Below are 21,652 nucleotides of genomic sequence, written 5' to 3'. Positions count from 1 at the left end.
AAAAAAAAAAACAGATACCCCCCCCCCAAAAAAAAAAAAAAAAACCCAGGAGCAGTGAAACTGTGCATGTGTGAGGCTCTGGCTCTGGAAAAAAAAAAAAAAAGCAAAGAAGTTTGACCAGAAAATAACACATTGTCCATTTGTGGGGATGAGAGCTGGAGGGAGGGGAGTTTAAAGGAAATTTGAGGCTTGGATTTCTGTTTGTGCCTCATCTTCAGGCTTCAGTTTTGGCAAGTTTGCATTGTTGGCAAGGAAGGTATCCACTGGAAACATTCTTTGCAACTCTTTTAAATATACCCAGCCAATGATGACTCACTATTATGGCCAATTTAGATATTATTATGGGTAAAATAATGCAGCCTTATTCTAAACTCCAGATCATTTTGCATGATCAGACAACACTTTTGTGGACACTGTAATTACTCCCAAACTGTGTGTATGTGAGTGTGTGTGTGTGTGTGTGTGTGTGTGTGTGTGTGTGTGTGTGTGTGTGTGTGTGTTCTGACCTTCCCCAATGTTTGCTCTCAGAATCTGGGGGTAATTAATTGATTGCCTCTTTTTTGAGTGGCCTGGGTGCAATCATTTGAGTTAAGGCTGCTTGGTTAGCATAATGGCCAGCTAGGTTATTAGCATGAGAATCTGGCTCATTACGGTCTGCATTTCTCCTTTTATTGCAGCTAAATTTAATTTGTTGCCATCTTTTCTAAGAGTTTCTGCAGAGATCAGAACACCTCTATGATTCTGAACCGTTACCTTTATTGTGGACTTCTCTAGGTGAAATGTTTGCTCTTTAATTTTTGTGATTTGCTCAGCTATCTCAGTAGACAATGATCAACTCGGCTGGCTGGTGGATTTCATTTTTAGTAGGAGCTTGTATTCTAATTGTGAATTTCTATCTGTGATCATATACATTGCTTAAATCTTTTCTATTTCTTGTTTTTAGGTGCAAAGTTAAAATAGGATTGTGCTAGGAACTTTCACAAAGGTCAAGCAATTACAGATAGGACTTACTTTCCTTAGGTAGACAATTGTAGGGTTCTGGTAATATAAGAATGGAGAAAGAGATAGGCCCCTTGGAGCATAACTAAAATAGACTTCCTAGCTTCTTTCCACTCCAAGATCCCTATTCTCATCTGCTCTATTCCTACTTTATGGTTCCTGTTTATTAAACATTTTGTCCTGCTTTATATCTTACGTCCTTTCAGACACCAAGTTGCAGGTGTCACTATGATTTCATCCTGACTTACCTGGGCAGATGACCTCACTAATGTGTCCTGGAACATCACCTCTCCACAGCCCTACCCTTCTAGAGAAAGACAGAAACAGGCCTGGGGTATAGATCCAGCACAGAAGCCAGAACTCCTACCTTTTTTGGTCCATACTCCCAGAGGGGGAGAAATGTTAGGGGAAGATGACCAGGGGGCTCTGAACTCCAATTCCATCAGGACCTGGAGAGAGAAGGGAGAGAAAGGAAGGACACTTGGAAGTAGTAATATGTGTAGATGTGACTTAGAAAGGAAGAGAAGGCAAGACATAGGAAAAAAAGGTAAATATGTATAAATACATTTATAGAAATAATAGTCAACCCATTATCTGTGACCTTGGGGGAACTACTGCAGTTTCCAATGGGAGGAATGGGGACACAAATTCTGGTTGTGTGATAGTGTGGAATTATATCCCTGTTATCTCATAATTTTATAAATCAATATTAAATCACCAATAAAATAAAATTAGCCAAAAAAGAACTGACAAAGAGATTCAAAAGATTGGAAGTAAAAACATCCCAGTAGAACGTGAAGAATTCTGAGTATGATAGCAATCACCAATATTGTTGAGGCCTTAAACAATTGTCAGAGTGTCTGCAAACTCTGTTACAAAAGGAAAGGCTTATACCTAATTCTGAGGATTATCACTGAACTTCAGTGCCTGCAAGACAAATCCACTGCTCCTGGATTTGTCCATTTTTTCCTTCCTTCCTCCCTTCCTCCCTCCCTCCCTCCCTCCCTTCCTTCCTTCCTTCCTTCCTTCTTACCTTCCTTCTTTCTTTCTTTCCTTCCTTCCTTCCTTCTTTCCTTCCTTCCTTCCACTTCATAGGACAGAGAGAAATACAAAAAGAAGAGAGAGGAGGAGAGATACCTGCAGCCCTGCTTCGCCACTCCTAAAGCTCTTCCCTCATACAGGTGGGAACCAAAGGCTAGAACTTTGGTCCTTGCACATTGTAACAGGAACACTCAACTGGTTATGCCACTGCCCAGCCTCTTGTACCCAAGCTTTTACTCAGGAGTGTATATGCTAGATAAATAATGGGTTTCTGATGGTTTTCCTTATAGCTAAGTCAACAACCCAGTGCTTTCTAGAACAGTCCTGGTCAGTATGAGGAAAGCATTTGTGAGAGATACGATCTATGATTAGAACACAAGAGAGAAGACAGCCTTCCTGATTTGTAAGAGATACCCTTAGATTTGTTTTCCAAGAAAAAAATGTTTGGTGAGCTGAGTAGAATTCAGCCTTCTGTGCCTACAGTTTGCAGGTTGTCTTAAAAGGCTGAAATTCATCGTGTTGACTGAGACAAGCCAGAAAGAGAAAGACCAATACTGAATAATCTCACTTATAGGTAGAATTTAAGAACAAAGAACAGTAAGGGAAAACAAGGTGGAACTTGAAGTGGTGAATTGTACCGAAACAAAGGACTCTGAGGAAGAAGAGAAAGGGGCAGGATGAAGGGATGTTGGGATTCTCCTGTGTCTCCTAGACACCAGTCAACAGGAGATGAGAGGCTGTGCCTATGTGTTAAAAGACTGTGTTGTAGATCATTAATCTCCCTGCCTCCCAATAAGAAAAATTTCCCCTCCCCTCCAAACAAAGCTGAGACTCCTTTTTGGTGGTAAATCTAGAAATTCCCCAGATTATATATGCACTCATGTTTAGTAATGATCACACAGGTCATTTGTACCAATAGCCCAAAGTGTGTGTGTGTGTGTGTGTGTGTGTGTGTACCACTTGTACACTGGTACACATGGGGCTTTTTCTGATTTTTTTTTTAAATAAAATAATCAAGCTTTGAATTCTCTCTGCTATGTCATACATATGCTATTCATCCAGAGGTGGAAAGTGCTCCAAGAATAGCTGAATCTTGGGTAGAAGGATTCTGGAAGATGAGGCTGGGAGGTAGCTCACCCAGTAGAACACACACTCTACCGTGTGTGAGGACTTGATTGGAGCCCAGGTCACCACATTGGAGCACTGGCATGGGGGAGACTCCATCAACAGTGGAACAGTACTGGGGTTTCTCTTCCCTGTCTCTCTTTCTTTGTGTCTCTCTCTATCTCTCACGCCCCAAGAAGGAAAGGGGGGAGAGGGAGAGGAAGAGAGAGAAAGGAAGGAAAGGGGGTATAAAGAAAGGAAGGACAAAAGGAAGGAAGGAAGGAAGAAAAAGAGTCTGCCTGGAAAAAAGATGTCAAGGAGGTATACTGTTGAAACAAACAAACAAAAACAAAGAATTCCGATAGCACTTGCTCCTCTGTTCATCCCTAGTTCTTCCTTATGGAATGTCTCAGGAAGCCTTTCCCCACACCACCAATTGTCAGGCTCTCCAGGATTAAGCCCTGACTCTGGTTGTGCAATATGTGGAACTAAGTATATTCTCTATGCTTCACTTTTTATCTTAAAAAAAAAGGAAATAAAGGTGATCATTATTTGATAGGATGATTTAGGTTCCAATGAGAAATTTGTTATATATGCAAATTATTAATACATGCATCAAATATTTATCATTATCTTAATAAGTGATAAATAGAACCAACTACCATGAGTGGGATTAGATGCTGCATTGAAGCTCTGTGAATTGAAAAGGGTGGTGTTTCTGAAAAGAGATAGTGAAAATATTAAAATTTATGTACATATACATACAGGAGTAATAAATTTTATTACAGTCACAAAATACGATATAAAACAACAATCTGAATTTAAGTACATAGAGAAATGTATTAAAACTAATATGTCTGGGAGTCAGGCACATGGCAAAGCGCAAGGGCCGGTATGGGGATCCCGGTTTGTGCCCCCAGCTCCCCACCTACAGGAGGTTGTTTCACAGGTGGTAAAGCAGGTCTGCAGGTCTTTCTCTCCCCCTCTCTGTCTTCCCTTCTTTTCTCCATTTCTCTCTGTCCAGTCCATCAACAGCAATAGCTATGACAACAGTGACAACTACAACAGGCACAACAGCAAAGGCAACAAAATGGGGGAAAATAGCCTCCAGGAGCAGTGGATTCATAGTGCAGGCACCGAGCCTCAGCAATAACCCTGGAGTCAAAATAATAATAGTAATAATAATAATAATAAGTCTTTGGGCAGGTGCACCCAAAAGAGTTCACATGTTATAGCGCTGAGAGGACTCAGGCTCAAACTCCTACTTCCTTCCTTCTGGGAGGCACAGAACTCATAGCCTAAGCCAATAGAAATCTACTGAAAATTCAAAGAGAAGCAGACCTAGATTTGACAAGAAAATTGTTGGCACTGTCTCAGCTCTGACTCTTGCAGCTGTGTGACCTTCAGTAAGTCATTTGGCATCTCTAAGTCTCTATCTATGGTGGAACAACTGTTTGTTAGAGGGGGAGATGTACTGACCCCAATCTTGGGGAAATGGGAAAGTTTTTCCTGCAACAATCAACAATCCTGCAAATCATCATTCCCTCAATGAAGTGATATTGAAGCTGGAAAAAAAAGAATAAAAAGGATTGTCCTTGTGGTTTAATTCTTATAATACACTTATACCTAAAAGAAATACTAAAGATAAGGATACAAGATTCACCTAAAAAGGTTGCAGTGAGAAGTAAATTAGTGAGTATTCATTATAAAAACATATAAAGTGTGATTACTGTGAATTTTAAATTCACAGTAATATCAGATCATTTTTATATCAATCTGTGTCTATGGGAAGTATTAAATGTATTAAGAAGTATTAAAAAGACACCATAAAGATCCTAATAAATTGTGTCTACTTAGACATAGATACCCTCCTCACCTACTGCCTATTATATTCCCTCAGTTACTCCAAAGCTACCCTTATCAAAGTAAGGACTGCAAAAGTTGAATAAGGGCAAGGGACTGGCATAATTTAATGACTCTTTAGTCACTGTCAGTCCACCCCATCAGCTGGGGCCCTATTTGAGGAGTCCTGAGATTCCCAAACAGACATGATGGGCCTAGACCTCAGATAGATCCCTCTCTCCGTTGTTACCAGTCATCTCTATCAGGAACAACACAATAGACCCTTTTGTGGGCCCCCATAGGACCTTGCCCTCAATGTGGATCAACAACAGCAGAGAATGTTTCATCCTCAGAAGGGAGGCAGAACAACATACTGTGTGTGTTCCACCTAAGGAAGACGGGTCCTGAAATTGGGGCAGCTTAGAACAAGCTGAATATGGGCCCCAGATCAGATTAAATCAACGGGGTTTACAGTCAACAATATTTATACACCTTTCCCATATTTGGGAGCTCCTTTCTTCCCTGATCCAGATTTCTAGCCCTTTTTCCAGCCATAACATCAACTCCCCAGACAAAACTTGGGCCCACCTGCATATCAGATGTCAAGCTCAGGCAGAAAGCAGTAAAGTCATAGGCCCTTTGGAATATACCTAAAATAAACCTACTAGTTATTTCTAAAACAGAGACCCTAAATCTTCATCTGCTGTATCCCAGCCTTTAGGTTCATGATTTGTCAACACTTTGTTCAGCTTTTTATCTTAACTCTTTTTTCAGCCACCAGGTTCCAGATGCTACCATGATGTCTGCTGGACTTCCCTGGGCATACAACCCCCCCAATGTGTCCTGGAGCCTGGCTCCCCCAGAGCTCTGCACCCCCTAAGGAAAGAGAGAGACAGGCTGGGAGTATGGATAAACCTGCCAACATCCATGTTCAGCAGGGAAGCAATTACAGAAGCCAGACCTTCCACTTTCTGCATCCCACAATGGTCCTAGGTCCATACTCCCAGAGGGATAAAGAATAGGAAGCTATCAGGGGAGAGGATAGGATACAGAGTTCTTGTGGTAGGAACTGTGTGGAGTTGTACCCCTCTTATCCTATGGTTTTTGTCAGTGTTTTCTTTTTATAAATAAAAATTTTAAAAAAGGAGCATTAAAGATGGTTCCACCGGCGCAGGTCTCCCCACTCATCAAGCTTGGCGGCTACTCCGCCCTGTTCCTCGGCATGGCCTCTAGAGCCAAGCATTAAAGCTACCTGAAGCCCAGGGCAGAGGAGGAGCAGAGGGTGGTGGCAGAGGGGAAGAAGAAGCAGGATGAGCTGAAGTGGATCAAGAGAGAGCTGGCAGAAGGCTGTGATGACAGCATACTCAAGTGAGCCCACCTGCCGCTTGCCTGGACAAATAAGGCTCTGTGTTGTTTAAAAGAAGAAGAAGAAGAAGCAATAAAGGTATGACATCTAAGTACTTTATAAATTTGTTTTAAAAATTGTTTAACAGTGTGAGGAGTAATAGGAATATAAATTGTCTTTGGCTTTACACTGAACTTAAAATATTTTAAATATCCAAGTGCCCTCCACCCTCCCCCTTCTCTCTCCTTAGAGGCAGAGTGGGGGGGGGGTGTGTGAGTGAAAGAGAGCACATCACAGAAGCTTCCTTTAATGTACTAGGGCCAGGGTTCGATCTTAGCTCATGCACATGGTAAACAGCACACTATCCAAGTGAGCTATCTTGTCAGTCTGAGGATCTCTTTTGTTTGCTTGTTTAAAATTGAAAATAAAATAATTTGGGGATAAAATACCTAGTCAGCATTTTTATCATCAAGAAAGTTGGATTTTTTGTACTCCTGAGCTGCATTTCTAAGTTCTGCTTAATTAATGTTTCATTACACTTCAGCTAGAATGAGATCCTCTTGGTTGAAATACCACTGAGTCCATAACATGCTACTTTTTCTTGATCTGTCATTTCATTTTCACCAAATAATATTCTCTTGTGATCTCACCCATGTAAATGGGCCTGGCGTCAGCGCCATTATGAAGTACATGATTAAAGGGAACCCTAGAGCTGCTTTAATTCAGTCCTTCCATTTCCTGCAGAGGAAACGGAGCTCCTGGAAATGACTAAATGACTTTCCCTTCCAGCCAATCAGATTAACTGGGACTTTGACTCTGGGGTTTTGGTCTACCAGCTCAAGGCTCATTCCAATACAGAAGACCTCTCTCCTCAATATATGATCCCTTTTTGTAATCTCCCATGAAGCATTCCCAGGGCCCCCAGGGATGGTAAAAAATGAAATCATCATTGTGGCAGTGTTTGAGGACATCAGCACTATTCTGCCCCACCCCCTTGGAATAGGTTCTCTGTAGTTGAGTCCTTGTTAAGTTGAATGTTTCCTCTCTCCCTCCTTCCCTCAATGGGTCCAGGTTACACCCACTGTTAGTTACCCCAAGGATTCCCTTCTAGCAAACAAGCTCTGCATGGTGTTTAAGAACAGAACAACTTAAATAGACTTGCTAGCTTCTTCCAACATGAAGACTTCAAATATCATCTGCTATACTCTTAACTTTAGGTTTCTGATTATTAAATAATTTGTCCTGCTTTTACATCTTTCTTTAATATTTATTTATTCCCTTTGTGTTGCCCTTGTTTTATTATTGTAGTTATTGTTGTTGTTATTGATGTTGTCGTTGTTAGATAGGACAAAGAGAAATGAAGAGAGGAGGGGAAGACAGAGAGGGGGAGAGAAAGACACCTGCAGATCTGCTTCACCACTTGTGAAGTGACTCACCCACAGGTGGGGAGGCAGGGGCTCAAACCGGGATGCTTACACCCAACCTTGTGCTTTGCGCCACCTGCACTTAACCCGCTGCGCTACCACCTGAGTCGTAATGCTTTTCAGCCACCAAACTGCAGAGGCTATCATAACACCAACCTGACTTCCATGGGCAGACATCCTAACCAATATGTCCTGGAACCCCATCACTCCAGAACCCTCCCCCAAGGGAAAGATGGAAACAGGGTGGGTGTATGAATCAACCTGCCAACACCCATATCCAGCAGAGAAGCAATTACAGAAGCCAGACTTCAAACCTTCTGCACCCCCAGACGGATAAATAGGGAAGCTTATGATGGAGGGAATGGGACACAGAATTCTGGTGGTGGGAACAAAAGTGGATGGAATTGTGCCCTTCTTATCCCATAATCTTGTCAATTATTATTAAATCCCTAATAATAATAATATAAAAAAACAGCAGAGAAACAGGGTTCACCTGTATGTCCTTCTTGCAGGTTATATCAGTATCTTCATTTAGAAGGGGAGGGGCAAAAAAAAGGGAGGGTTAGGAAGATAGCTCACCAGGTAGGGTGCTTGCTGGCCATGTACACAACATAGTTTACAGCACCCACTATAACACATGGAAGTGTTCCAATGCAAGGGGAAGCTTCAGTGCTTTAGTGTATTCTTCTCTCTCTGTCTTGCTCTATCTAATGAAGTCAACCCAGAGTTGTGGAACCCTGGTGATGACTGATGATGATGATACTTAATAAAAGGAGAGTGCATATGTCACCATGCACAGGACCTGGGTTCAAACCCCTGGCTCCCATATTCAGGGGAAAGCTTCACAGAGGTAAAGTAGTGATGCAGGTATCTTTCTTTCTCTTCCTGCCTCTCACCACCTGCTCATTCCTTTAAATTTCTGTCTCCATCAAAAAAAAATTTTTTTAAAGGCCACTAAAAGTTGTGGAATCCTGCAGACACAATGCCCAATGATAACCTTGCTATCAATACAAAAGAGAGAGAGAGAAGAAGGAGGAGGAGGAAGAGGTAGAGGAGATAAAGGAGAAGGAGATTTTATGCATTTTAAGCTTTTATGCTTGCTTTTAAATGTTTTGAAAATTTTAGTTGTGTGTGTGTGCAGATATGTGTGAGAGACATAGAAAGAGAGAAACCTGAGGACAGGTCTTCCGTTTATAAGGTGTCCAGCTAGAACCCAAGGCCTCAGGCATGCTGAGCCCCTTCTGTGGTCCCTTATACTTAACTTTTCATCTTTTTTTTTTTTGCTAGCAGGGTCATAGCTGAGACCCTGTACCTGCATGATTCTAGTGCTCCCAGTGGTTGTTGTATCTTTTTAGTAGATAGGGGAAAGAGAAGAAGAAGAGAGAGAGAGACACAGAGAGAGAGAGAGACACACACACACACAGAGAGAGATAGAGAGAGAGAGAGAGGGAGAGAGAGAGAAGAGATACCACAGCACCATTCCATTATTCCTGGAACTTCCTCAGTGGTGGTAAGGGGAGTGAAAGCCAGATCTTAACAGGTAGTAAAGTATGCATTCTATTTAGTGAGCTATCCTCAGGCCCCCTCTATAATTAATTTTGAAATCAGCCCAAACTGTAGTTTCTTTCTTCTTTTAAAAAAATATTTATTTATTTATTTATTGGATAGAGACAGCCAAAATCAAGAGGGAAGGGGGAGATAGGGAAAGAGACAGGGAGATACCTGCAGCTCTGCTTCACCACCCATGAAGCTTTCCCATGCAGGTGGGGACCAGGGGCTTGAACCTGGGTCCTTGAGCACTGTAATGTGTGTGCTCAACCAGATGTGCCACAACCTGACCCCCTCTTCTTCTTCTCCTCCTCCTTCTTCTTCCTCTTCCTCTTCTTCTTCTTTTCTTCTTCTCCTCCTCCTCCTGCATCATCATCATCTCCTTCTTCTTCTTCTCCTTCTCCTTCTTCTTCTTCTTTTTCTTCTTCTCCTCCTTCTTCTTCTCCTCCTTCTTCATAATCATCATCATCATCTTCTTCTTCTCTTCCTCCTTCTTTTCCTTCTTATTTTTAATTTTCATTTATTTTTATTTGAGAGGACAGACAAAAATTAAGAAGAGAGTGGGAGATAGAGAAGGAAAGAGAAAGAGAGACATCTGTAGCACTGTTCCACCACTCATGAAGCTTTCCCCCTGCAGGTGGGAAGTTGGTCTTGAACCTAGGTCCTTGCATATGGTAATGTGTGCACCCTACTTGGTGCATCACCACCCCATCCACTATTAATATTTTTGAAGGGTTGGATTTAACCCACTATTATTACTGGACATCCTCCAATAATGTACTGTAGACAAAGGTGGGGAAAAGACAAACCAACACCAACAGTCAGACTCTGAGATTGCCCTCCTGACTATGAATTGGCTCCAATTTCCATTCTCTGTAGCCTAGAAAGAAGCCCACTCTCTCCAAAGAGCCCTGTGATGGCTCCCTTCTCTGTCCCCACTGTCCCTGACTTTTCTTGAAAAGAGTTCACTTGTGACAGTGTCTTGCATTCTCAACCGGAGACAGCGGTGTCCACCCTAAGAGGCCACAGTCTTGTACCTGTCTGTGACTTGTTCCTCCTTGAAGAGATGTTGGGATACAGGTGTTTAGGGTTCTGTGCCTACTCTGGCATGCTCAGTTCACACGACCTTCCAGCTCTGACTAGCAGTGTGCTTTAAGTCCCACCCAAAGGCCTGAGGACAACAGGGACATAGTTTCCACACACTTGTTAGTAAGGATCACGGAGGCTGATTTCTGGGGCTTGTTTACCTAAAGACAATGGACCTTGATTAGACAGGAGTGTCTGAAAGTGCAGCTCTAGGAAGAGCAGATTCATAGGCCCATTTTGCCTCTTAATGTTTTTATAAGCAAAACAATAAACACTGTTGCTAAAAACAAAGCTCTATGATTATCTGTTTTTATTTTAATGACCCCTGTTATTTGCAAGTTGGAAACATGGAAAAATGTACATCTCTCACATGACAACTGAAACCTGAAGTTGGATGTGCATGGCGTTTCAATCATTGCACATGCAAAGGTTGCTAAGTGATTTTGAAATTGTGGCAGTGAGGGGCCTATGGTGGCGCATCTGGTTGAGCATACACATTACCAGGTACAGGGACCTAGGTTCAATTCCCCCCAATATTTTTACCTGCAGGGGGGAAGCTTCACAAGCAGTGAAGCAGTGTTGTTATAAAAAAAAAAAGATTAGGGGCTGGCAGTAGTTGAGCAGGTGAAGTGCACAAAGCGCAAGGACTGGCTAAGTATCCAGGTTTGAGCCCCTGGCTCCCCACCTGCAGGCAGGGGGGGGGGGTCACTTCACAAGTGGTGAAGCAGGTCTGCAGGTGGGGAGCTGGGGCTTGAACCAGGATCCTTATGCTGGTCCTTGTGCTTTGCACCACGTGTGCTTAACCTGCTGGGCTACTGCCCGACTCCCAGCTCCCAAGTTCTTACCTGCAGTAGGGAAGCTTCAGGAGCAATGAAGCAGAGCTGCAGTGCTGCAGTGCTGTAGGTATCTGTGGTCTCTCTCCTTTTCTCTCTCTCTCACCCTTCCCTCTTGATTTCTCTGTCTCTAGCCAACAAATAAATTTAAAAAAATGAAAAAGCAAAGAAGAGGATCTTTGAGTGGGATTAAAACGCAGCTCCTGGAACTGGCTGTGTGATCAGCACCATGTGCTTCCCCACTCTGAGACAATCTTCTTTGCTTTAAGTTGAGGATGTCTGCTAGGATTAGCTGGGAGCACTCTTGAAAGATTAATCGTCTATGGTGGTCCCTATCTCTGCGGTTTTATAACTTTCTAGAAATCACTTGGTGTGGAAGGTTGAGACTGTTTCCGCTCTGCTCTGAACTGTTGACAAGGCCTATTGTTCATTCCTCATCCTTGGAGGCCATCTGCTTCACAGCAGCCCAGATTCACAGCCCTCCATGCCAGGCGTCCACATTATCTATATTGCAAAAATGTGGAGGGTCACAGAACGCTTTTGATAACTCAGCAAACCAGCAGGACCATTCCACAACCTTCTAGAACAGGTATGTGTTAAAGAAATGAGTTACAGCAGTTCCAGGCATTGCATGAATCAGACCCCCAAAGAGGGGCACACACCCTCTATAGCAAACAATCACTTTCGGTTGGCCCTTTGTGGGGTGAAATGTTTGGTGAATACATTTAAACTGTGGAAGTTGCCAGCCACCCAGTGCACGGGATATTATTAACACACACAATTGCTTTTATCGAAGTGATAAATTCTCTGCGTGATTTTGCCATGGAGGCAGGAGGAAGTCATTGAATTTTTTACAGTTTCCAAGTACATGTGCTTCCCCAAATCCATGCTAGCTGTGCTTACCTCCGCCTCCCTCCCTCCTGGTCTGTAAGTAGGCAAAGGCCCTGTAAGAGGAAACTTTAGTTAAACTCATGTCAACAGAAGGGGGGGAAAAAAAAAAAGAAGGCTAAGGTTTTCTTATCTGAGATCAGGCTGAGTTTCAGTGCAATTTCCTCTTTTGATCCTGATGTCCGCAGTGGTGTCAGCAGCCTTGAGTTTATTTATGGCTCCACAGTATAATCCAGCTCTATGTGAAAGGCCGGTACCAGGCTCTCCGAATGCCTTGGTGATAAAGGTCAGTGCAGAACAGAATTATCAGAGGAAGCGGCTTTCTTTGCTCTGCTTAGCAGGATGGAGCACATCCAGCCAGAGTTAGAAGTGAGCTTCTGCAAGAGATGAGAACTCCAAGGTGCTTACACAGACATTTATTGAATGGCTACACTCACAAGTAGGCATCTGAATAAGACCTGGCCAGTTGCCTTTGGGGGGAGACATAACATGGGTCAAAAATTATAAAAATCCTAAGGATTTCAGTGCAGTCTTGAGTTGTACCTTTGAGTCTGCAACTGAGGTCAAAGCTCACCATCAGGGGAAGAAAGTCAACAGTACTAAGGGAGTTTCCACATTCCTTGGTTGCTGGCTCTTAGATCCCATACTTTGCAGAACACTCAGCTTCCGCCCTTAAAACACAGACATGGCATATGAAAAGTTTTCTTGGTCTCTAGCCTTTACCAAGGCTTCCTGACTGAAGAATACACATAGCTGCAACAAGACCCTAAAAGGCTATTTTGGTTTGTGACATCTTTCTCCGATCAATTACAAAAACAAAGAAGAGATGTTTGGGTGTCTTAAATTCCCCTGGCTCTGGCAGAACAACACTGCAGAGCCAAAGGCCCCTCGTGAAAGTTTCCCTGTGACAAGCCTAAACAATGATCCAATTGGGACAAAAAGCCAAGCTAATGAGAAAATGATGTAAAAGACCAGCTTCCTGCTCTCCCGTTCAGGATTTTAATTACAGAGAAATCAACAGCTGTGCCAGGGGTAAGGCAGGAGTGCTGGCCATGCAAAATAACACCTCCTCAGAGTGGAATGAATTTAAAGTAAATGGCCTGGAAATACTGGCTTTCCAAGCAGTCAACAACAACACATGAGGGGAAACATTAAGCCTTAATTTGTTTAAGTGTACTGATCTCAGGTTTCTCCTGGATACCTGGTTCCTGTGAGTGTCCAGAATCTAGCTATCTCTAATGAATGGGAAAGTAATCTCTCATGTGAACTTTTCTCAGATCTGAAAAGCAAGATGGCATTCACTTTGGGCTCTCAGAAGGCACTGTGTATGTTCCCTGATAGCTAACATGCAGGTGGACTAAAAGTAGGATCTGGGAAGATGGTGTCTTCCCTTGGAACATACCTAAAGTAGACTTCCTAGCTTCTTCCCACACAAAGACCCCTAGTTTCATCTGCTTTTATCCTACCTTTGGGTTCCTGTTTATTAAGCACTTTGTCCTGCTTTATATCTTACTACCTTTCAGCCACCAAGTTCCAGATGCTACTATGATTCCATCCTGAGTTCCCTGGGCAGATGCCTTCACCAATGTTTCCTGAAACCCCACCTCTCCAGAGCCCTGCCCCACTAGGAAAAGATAGAAACAGGCTGGGGGTATGGATGGACCTGCCAACACCCATGTCCAGTGGAGAAGCAATTACAGAAGCCAGACCTCCCACCTTCTGCACCCCCAAAAGAATTTTGATCCATACTCCTAGAGGGATAAAGAATAGGGAAGCTTCCAATGGAGAGGATGGGACAGGAAACTCAGGTGGTGGGGACTGTGTGAAATTGTACCCTTGTTATCTTACAGTCGTGTTAATCATTATTAAATCACTAATAAAAATTTTAAAAAGAAGGTAATAGTTCCTTATTTTTCATTTTAAATCATTTTAAGGTGAGGTAGAATTTAAAAGAAAGTTGTTGTCACATGAGTACAGTTTTTTAATTTTTTAAAAGATTTAAAAAATATTTATTTATTTCTTTTTTGTTGTCCTTGTTGTTTTTAAAGATTTTAAAAATATTTATATATTCCCTTTCGTTGCCCTTGTTTTATTGTTGTAGTTATTGATGTCCTTGTTGTTGGATAGGACAGAGAGAAATGGAGAGAGGAGGGGAATTCAGAGAGGAGGAGAGAAAGACAGACACCTTCAGACCTGCTTCACTGCCTGTGAAGTGACTCCCCTGTGGCTAGGGAGCAGCCAGGGTCTCCAGCCGGGATCCTTACAGTGGTCCTTGCGCTTTGTGCCACTTGCGCTTAACCCACTGTGCTACCACCAGACTCCCATGAGTACAGTTTCTTATCTGCCCATGATACATGTCTCCACAGCACACCCTCACCCTACTGAAGTTTTCTTCCACCATCCTGGATGGGATCCCTAACACCTTCTCAACCCCTTCCTGTCTGATCCAAGAAGCAGTGGTTAGTCTAAATTTCTTCCTGTGTTTTCTCTTTCTTTGATTCGTAAGTTCCACCTATGAGTCACATAATCTATTTTTTGTCCTCCTTTCTTCTAATTTGTCTCTCTTAATGTGATTCCTTCAAATTGCATCCAAGATGTAACAAAGAAGAAGATTTAATTTCTTATAAATGAATAGTATCTCATAACTTTATTTTATTTTTACTTATATTCATTTATTATTGGATAAAGATGGAGATAAACTGAGAGAGGGAGAGAGACAGAGACACCTACACCTCTACTTCATCACTTGTGAAGCTTTCCCCCCTGCAGGTGGGGACCAGGGACTTGAATCTAGGTCCTTGTGCACTGTAATGTGTGCACTTAACCAGGTATACCAACGCCTGACCCCTACCACTCCTTTCTTACCCATTCATCTGTCACTGGACATCTAAGTTGTCTTCAATATTATGAATAGTGCTGCTGTGGGGGCAAGGGAAGATAACACAACTGTTATGCAAAAAGCATATCATGGGAGTCGGGTGGTAGCACAGCAGGTTAAGCAAACGTGGTGCAAAGCGCAAGGACCTGCGTAAGGATCCTGGTTCGAGCCCCCAGGTCCCCACCTGTAGGGGAGTAGCTTCACAGGCAGTGGAGCAGGTCTGCAGGTGTCTCCCTTTCTCTCCCCCTCTCTGTCTTCCTCCCCCTGTCTATTTCTCTCCATTCTAACAATGACGACATCAATTAACAACAACAACAGTGAAAAAACAACAAGGGCAACAGAAGGGAAAATAAATAAAAATAATAACAAAACAGTATATCATGCCTGAGACTCTAAAGTCCCAAGTTCAAACCCCCACATCATCGTGCCAGAGTTGAGCAGTGTTCTTATAAAAGGGGAAAAATGCTGCTATGAACACAGGTGTGCATAAATCTCTTTAGATAGGTGGTTTTGTGGTCTTTGCATACATTCCCTGGGAGGGTCACTGTCAGGTCAGAGGGTAGGTCCTCTTAGTGACCATCTAGTTGTACTATATCATATAAATTATTTTGCTTATTAACGTGAGAGAGAAAGAGGAGAGGGGGCCAGAGTATCACTTTGGCATATTCAGCATTGGGGCTAGGATCCAGATCCTCATGCTTACAAGTTTACAAGCACAGTACTCCACCACTGTACCACCTCTAGGGCCTCCTGTCAGAATATCTTATTTATTTATTTATTTTTTATTATCTTTATTTATTGGATAGAGAAAGCTAGAAATCTAGAGTGAAGGAGGTGATAATGAGAGACACAGAGAGACATGTGCAGCACTTCTTCACCACTTGCAAAGCTTTCCCCCTGCAGGTGGGGACCAGGAGCTTAAACCTGGTCCTTGTGCATGGTATCCTGTGTATTTGACTAGGTAGGAATTACTGCTTCATCCCTAGACTTTTGCTTTTTTTAATTGAGGGGCTTAAAACTTTACAGTGGAGTCATTGACATATGGATACAATTCCATTATATACCAGGTCCCCAACATTTTCTTCCTCTCCTCCCTCCTGTTCCCACCCACAGTCCTTTGTTTTGGTGCAATACATCATGTCCAGTCCATGTTTCATTTTGTGCTCTTCTCCCTGTCCCTATTTTATTAAATCCCGCTAATAAGTGAGATCATTTCGTATTCGTCCTTCTCCTTCTGGCTTATCTCACTCAACATGATGTCTTCAAGTTTCATCCAAGAGGATGCAGAGGAAAAAATTTTTCATTTTTAACAGCTGATCAGTATTCCATCCTGTATATATACCTTTTTTTTTTTTTTAGCCACTCATCTGATATTGCACATCTGGGTTGTCTTCAAGTCATGGCAATTACATACTGTGCTACTATGAACATAGGTATAGACAGATCTCTTACTGAGAGGTGTTTCTGTTTCTTTTGGGTAAATTCCCAGGAGAAGAACTGTAGAGTTGTAGGATAGGTCCATTCCTACGTTGTCAATAAGTCTCTAAATTGCTTTCCACAATGGTTGGACTATTTTGCACTCCCACCAGCATTACACATATCCATTTTTATCCACATCCTCTCCAATATTTGTCATTTCTGTCCTTTCTGATGTATGACATTCTCATAGGTGTAAAGTGGTATCTCATTGTTGTCTTTACTTGAATTTCTCTGATCAGTGACATTGAGCACCTTCTCATATATCTGTCAACCCTCTGGAAGGATCTCTCCTTAGGTGAAATTTCTGTCCATGTCCTGTATAATATTTTTTCTTTATTGGGGGGAATAATGGTTTATAGTTAACAGTAAAATATAGTAGTTGGCGTATGTGTAACATTTCTCAGTTTTCCACATAACACTCTAACCCTCCACCTAGATCCTCCTCCACCATCATGTTTCAGGACCTGAACACTCCTCTCTGCTCAAGAGTCCTTTACTTTGGTTCAATACTTATTTTAAATGAACTTTATTTTCCTCTTCAATTTCAGACACTGCCAGTCTGTCAGGAGAAGCAGTTACTCAGGAAAACAGTTTAGGGAAATGAGAAAATGGTGTGCTTTAGAGTCAGACTTGAGTTGGAAACTCAGCTGTTAAGATTCAGGCAACTTAAAAACAAGATCAGAAGAGAAAACACAAGTAGAACCTGAACTGGAATTGGCATATTGCACCAAAGTAAAAGACTCTGGGGTGTGTAGGGGTGGGGGGAATACAGGTCTAAAAAGGATGACAGAGGACCTAGTGGGGGTTGTACTGCTATATGGAAAACTGGGAAATGTTATGCATGTACAAATTATTGTATTTACTGTCTAATGTAAAAAATTAATTCCCCAATAAAGAAATAATTAAAAAAAAAAGATTCAGGCAACTTGCTGGAACTTTCTGAGTCTTGTTTTCTTAGCTGAGCAGCTTGACCTCTACAGAGGAAGGAGTTAGTAGTGGAATTTAAGTATGTCTGATTTTGAGCTTGTCTTATTTAAAGATACATATAATTTATGATTTATTTTTGGGTAGAGGGTAAAGGAGAGAGAGGTAGCAAAGAGAAACACTGAGAGGACTTCACTGTTGGTGAAGCTTTTCCCCTGCCTGCAGGTGGGGGTCAGGGGTTCGAACCTGGATCCTTGAGCATGGTCATGTGTGCTTTCTATCCAGTGAATCACCACCAAGTCTCATGTTATTTTCTTAAGATAATATCATTTTTATTTACTATATATGACAGAGTTCCACATGAAGTATAAGGAGAAAGACAGAGAAAGAATGAGAGAGAGAGAGAGAGAGAGAGAGAGAAGCCAGAGCAGTCCTCTACTACATGCAGTGTCAGGACTCAGGTTGGGGACCTCAGGCCTGAGAGTCCATTGTTCTACCCCTTGAGCCAGCTGCATAAGCTTGTGCTAATTTAGTTCTTTTTTTTTCTTGGCTCAGTGCTGGCACTCTGAATTCACTGTTCCCGGCTGCCAGTTTTTCCTTTTTATTTTCCTTTCTACTTTATTGGCTAGGATAGAGAGGAAATGAGAGAGAAGGAGTAGATAGGGAGACAGAAAGAGGGGCAGCTACAGACCTGCTTCACTGTTTGTGAAGTGTCCCCTCATGCAGGTGGGGACTCAAACCCAGGTCCTTGCTCATAGTATAATGTGTGCTCTCAACTGAGTGTGCCACTGCCCGGCCCCTTTAGGTGGGCTATCTGCCCCAAACATCTATCTTAATGATTGAAACTGCTTATAAAGAATTGAATGCCTTCTCTCATTCTTCCATAAATGAAACCATTTGGGACACTGAAAATATTTTCTATTTCTTCACCAAAGAAGACAAAGAGATGGTCAACAAGGTACATGAGCAAAATGTTCACTGTGAACTACTATCAGGGAAAGGCAAATCAAAGCAACAATTAGATATCACCTCACACCTGGGAGAAAAGGCCTGAAATGACCTCTATCGAAAGACCTATGTCAAAAAGGCCTGAAAAAAGTCCCTAGTACTGTAAGAAGCCAGAGTTGAGCAGAGCTCTGGTAGAAAGAGAGAAAGAAGGAAGAAGGAAGAAGAAAGAAAGAAAGATAGAAAGAAGGGAGGGTGGAGGGAGAGAGGGAAGAAGAGCTTTTGTAGGTGGTTAAGTCTAAAAAACAAGTAACAATACAATAAATAAACATTTAAAAAGAAGCAAAGTGTATCTTAATAACAAAGCAAGTTCTGGGTAGAGTAAGCAGAAGTTCGTGTGTGTGTGTGTGTGTGTGTGTGTGTGTGTGTGTGCGCGCGCGCACGTGTGTGTTTGTGTGTGTGTGTGCGCGCGCGCGCGTGTGTGTTTGTGTGTGCGCGCATGTGCGCGCACGCACGCACCACGCAAAATAGAGTCAGAGGATCCAGTCTAAAGCAGGGGAGGAGAATTATCTTTCACAGTGTGGCTTTTTCCTATAGCCCTGAATATTGATTAACTAACTACGCATTGCTGGGGCGGGGTCCTACCATTCTCTTTGCATTCTCTTTGGACAGTCAGATACAGACAGAGGCTGAGAAGTCCTGGGAGGTTATACATCAGCACTTGACTTGTAAAGTCCAAGAGAGGGAGAGAGACCATAGAATGCTCTACTGTCCCTGGAGCTTCTCCTGGGGATCAAACCTGGGTCCCTGTGCAAGGTAAGGCCTGCACTCTCCTGGGGGAGTTATCTCCCAGCCCCTGTGGTAACTCTGAATTGGACACTGCAGTTTCCCTTATAGGTGTGTATATTGGGAAGCTCTTTACTATCTCTAATCTTCCTTTTATTATTATTTTTTTTCCTTTCCTTTTTGTCACTGCCAGCACTTCAAGCCTCCAGGCTGAATTTTTCAGATAGAAAGAGAATTGTAGGGAAAGATAACATAAAAGTGCACTGGATTTGGTGTGTTGCACCAAAGTAAAGGGGGTCCTGGGAGCAGGAGGTGGGGTTCAGGTCCTGGAACATGATGGTGGAGGAGGCCCTAGGTAGGGGGGTTAGAGTGTTATGCAGAAAACTAAGAAATGTTACACATGTACCAACTACTGTATTTACTGTCAGCTATAAACCATTAATCCCAATAAATAATGATAATAATGATAATAAAAAATAATTGCACTGAAGCTTCCTCCAGTGCAGTGGGGGCCAGATTTGAACCTGGGACACAGACATGATGAAGCAGGCACACTATCCAGGTGAGCTGTCTTGCCAGACCTGACTTTACTTTTTAGTCAGTACAATGTAGGCCACCACCCTATCCACCTCCTAGGGTAGGTCAGATAAGTTAAATGCCTAATGCCTCAGCTCAGAATACAACTCTCACCTTAGAGTCTGACATGTAACAAGAGTCTATTAAACTATTGAAGAACTCATTGTTAACAAAAGAAGGCACTGTGTACAAAAAAGCAACCATAGAAAGCTCTTTATTATTATTATGTAAAGGTTTGTGGGTATCCTATTACAGACACATTCTATCATATGTAAACATTACAGCGCATTCTACACAAGTAGGTTCACAGGCAAATTCCAAGATCAGTTGAAGCGGTTTAGCATAAGACACCATTCAAATGTAAAAGTACTAGGTGGTCAAAAGTTACTTCTCTTCTTGCTCACTGTGTTTGTCCATGTCAAACACAATTAGTTTATAAGTGTCTAGACCTGGCTTTGAATGTATTTTGAGTTTCTGCCATTTTTATCAACCCATTTGTCATGCTGGTGACATTCTACTTGGCAGGTGAGCACTGAGGCTTCCAGTCACACTAGTGGAAGTGGAGATGAGGATATTTGCAGTCAGGCAGGTTTGCATTGCATCCACTCTGTGTCTTTCAGCACAGAAGCTCAATTGTTTGTTTGCTGGATTTCTTGTCTGTTTAGTGAGAAAACGATATTCATCTTGGGTTGTTGAGAGGGGTAATTAATGGTGTTTCGCATGCAGCACACTCAGTATGTGCTTAGGAGTTGTTACTTTCCAAAAGGAATCTTTGAGATCATTACCCTTCTCATTTTTCAAATGAGGACACAGCAGTCCATATATATATATATATATCCACACACCCAAAGTCATATTTCTACTGTCTGTCTGCTGCGGTTCTTTCTCTTCTTAGCATGACTTTAGTAGAAAAGCAAACACTCGGTGGAATCAAAAAGGGTCCTTTTCCTCTTTTAATATAGGTAAGCTGCCAAGAGACCTTTAAAATAGGAGTGACTTTTATGAAAGGTAGTAAGCAGTCTTCCAATGGGTTGCAGTCCTCAGAGATGTTAAAAACAGAAGTTCTGTTCTTCCAAGACTTCCACAACAGAACATAAGGATTTTTGTGTGCTTTGGCACCAAAGCCCCCAAACCTCGACTATTTATCTGCCCATTTCAACTCAAGCCTTGGGGAATGACTGCCCGTGGAATTGGCCAGGGGGCTGATGGGTGGTGTTGAGACGTCACTTTTGCTCTTTGAAGCCTAGCTCGCTTTCTTCAGCCAGGGAAGCCCACACAGAATGCAGATCACTGAGATAGAAATGCTGATTCTCAACCGGCTTTCATACCTCTACCCTCTTTTTTTTTTCTTCCCTACAGCTGATGAACATGGATAGCAAACCCCAGAGAGCTAATAACCAAGGGCTGCTGGGAAAAAGGAAAATTCAGCACCATTAATTTAGGTCTTGGCCTCTTTATTGGAGAAAGAATGGCAAACTTCCTTCGACAGGAAGGAGATATTCAATACTGCCACTTTAACATAACTGGCCAGAAGAGTCTGTTATTTCTTCTAAGAGCATGCTTTTTAAAACAACTTTTCATTTTACCATAATAAGGTGGTTAGATTTTACTTGGTTAGCTAAAAAAAAAAAAAAAAAGAAAGAAAGAAAAGTATGTATAATTTTTTTTTTTTGGTCTCTCTCCCTTGTCTCAAGTCAAGCTGTGACTATCCTTAGCAAAAGCAGCAGGAGACACTAAGTGAGGCTACTGGGACAGCTACGATACATGGAAATCCAGTCATTGGAAATGGGCCAGGTCTGTGTCAACTACCCATTGCTCTGAACAAATTGCTCACTTAGCACTAGAGCTGCTGTAACTGTTAGACGGTTGGGTGGCAGGCTTGTTCTAGCCATGTGAACCAACAGAACATAAAACGGGTCATATATAGAGACCCAAGAGGCATGTCTGTGACCCT

At 42.3% G+C, this 21,652-nt stretch overlaps 1 pseudogene; it reads left to right on the top strand.

The window, feature by feature from the left end:
• The first annotated feature begins 6,142 nt into the window (after positions 1-6,142).
• Positions 6,143-6,358, top strand: LOC107523007 (ATP synthase subunit e, mitochondrial-like; annotated as a pseudogene).
• The last annotated feature ends 15,294 nt before the right edge of the window (positions 6,359-21,652 follow it).

The sequence above is a fragment of the Erinaceus europaeus genome, chromosome 2 (assembly GCF_950295315.1).
Source record: "Erinaceus europaeus chromosome 2, mEriEur2.1, whole genome shotgun sequence".
Taxonomy (NCBI): domain Eukaryota; kingdom Metazoa; phylum Chordata; class Mammalia; order Eulipotyphla; family Erinaceidae; genus Erinaceus; species Erinaceus europaeus.
The sequence above is the reverse complement of the archived record's forward strand: the minus strand, read 5'-3'. Positions and strand labels throughout refer to the sequence as shown.